Genomic DNA, 1,703 nt, shown 5'->3' on the forward strand with positions numbered 1-1,703 from the left:
TCCCCACGGAAGTGTGGCTGCTGCTTCTGCATGCTGATTTTATTTTCTTTGGCTATGTACGCAGGAACAGGGTTTGGGGATCATATGGTGCATCTATTTTTAATTTTTTGAGGAATCTCAATACAGTTTTCCATAACGAATGCACTAATTTACACTCCCCCCCAACCCAGTGCCTAAGGGTTCCCTTTTCTCCACATCCTCATTCCCACTTGCTTTTCTTTTGCCTTTTTAAACAGAATTGCTAGTCCAGATGGAATGGGAGAATGTCTCATTTTGGTTTTGATTTTTATTTCCCTGGTAATTAGGGATGTTACACATTTTTTCTTACACCTATTTACTATTTGAATATTTTCTTTTCAAAAATCTCTACTCAAGGGGCTGGGGATATAGCTCAGTAGCACAGTGTCCACCTGGCAAGTGCAAGGCCCTGAGTTCAATTCCCAGTACCGAAAAACAATCACAACAAAAATCTCTATTCATGTCTAATGTTCATTTTAAAAACTAGATTATTGCTCTTTCTGTCAGCCAGCTGAGATGCCGAAAGGGAAGAAAGCCAAGGGCAAGAAGGTGGACCCGGCCCCTGCTGTCGTGAAGAAGCAGGAGGCCAAGAAGGTAGTAAATCCCCCGTTTGAGAAGAGGCCAAAGAATTTTGGCATTGGACAGGACATCCAGTCCAAGAGAGACCTCACCCGCTTTGTCAAATGGCCCTGCTACATCCAGCTGCAGCGACAGAGGGCCATCCTGTACAAACGGCTGAAGGTGACCCCTGCGATTAACCAGTTCATCCAGGCCTTGGACAGCCAAACAGCTACCCAGCTGCTTAAGCTCACCCACAAGTACAGACCAGAGACCAAGCAAGAGAAGCAGCAGAGGCTGCTGGCCCAGGCAGAGAGGAAAGCTGCTGGCAAAGGGGATGTCCCCACTAAGAGGCCACCGGTCCTCAGAGCAGGTGTCAACACTGTCACCACTCTGGTAGAGAACAAGAAGGCTCAGCTCATGGTGATTGCGCATGACATGAACCTCATCGAGCTGGTCGTGTTTCTGCCTGCTCTACGTCACAAGATGGGGGTCCCTTACTGGATCATCAAGGGGAAGGCCAGGCTGGGGCATCTGGTCCACAGGAAGACCTGTACCACTGTCACCTTCACACAAGTCAACTCGGAGGGCAAGGGCCCTCTGACTAAGCTGGTGGAGGCCATCAGGACCAACTACAATGACAGATATGATGAGATCCGCCATCACTGGGGAGGCAATGTTTTGGGTCCAAAATCTGTGGCTCATATTGCCAAGCTGGAGAAAGCAAAGGCTAAAGAGCTTTCCACTAAACTGGGCTAAGCTTACTCTTGAGTTTTCTGTACATAAAAACAATAAATTGTCCTCAATCCAGTGTCAAAAAAAAACCAAAACAAAAAAAAAACTAGATTATTTGGATTTTTTATTTTAAAGAGAAAAAATAAAACAAAATTTCAAAACAAGTCAATAGAAAGGTAATAATGGTTAATGCATTGCACATCGGTATCCTTAAATTAGTTACTCAGAGTACAAGATATCAGCATTTAATTGTCCATACAATATTAAGATAAGTCTTTCTTTTCAATGAAAAAGAAATTATTATTTTCTGTGTTTTTCCCTTCCTTCTTCTCTCCAGTCCTCCATCCCAGTTTCTCTTTCCTTTTGAAATTTATTTCCATTTCATAATATCT

At 43.7% G+C, this 1,703-nt stretch overlaps 1 pseudogene; it reads left to right on the forward strand.

Moving 5' to 3' along the window:
* The first annotated feature begins 518 nt into the window (after nucleotides 1-518).
* On the forward strand, nucleotides 519-1,335 carry LOC101574188 (annotated as a pseudogene).
* The last annotated feature ends 368 nt before the right edge of the window (nucleotides 1,336-1,703 follow it).

This window comes from Octodon degus, unplaced genomic scaffold (genome assembly GCF_000260255.1).
Source record: "Octodon degus isolate 3935 unplaced genomic scaffold, OctDeg1.0 scaffold00016, whole genome shotgun sequence".
Lineage (NCBI taxonomy): Eukaryota > Metazoa > Chordata > Mammalia > Rodentia > Octodontidae > Octodon > Octodon degus.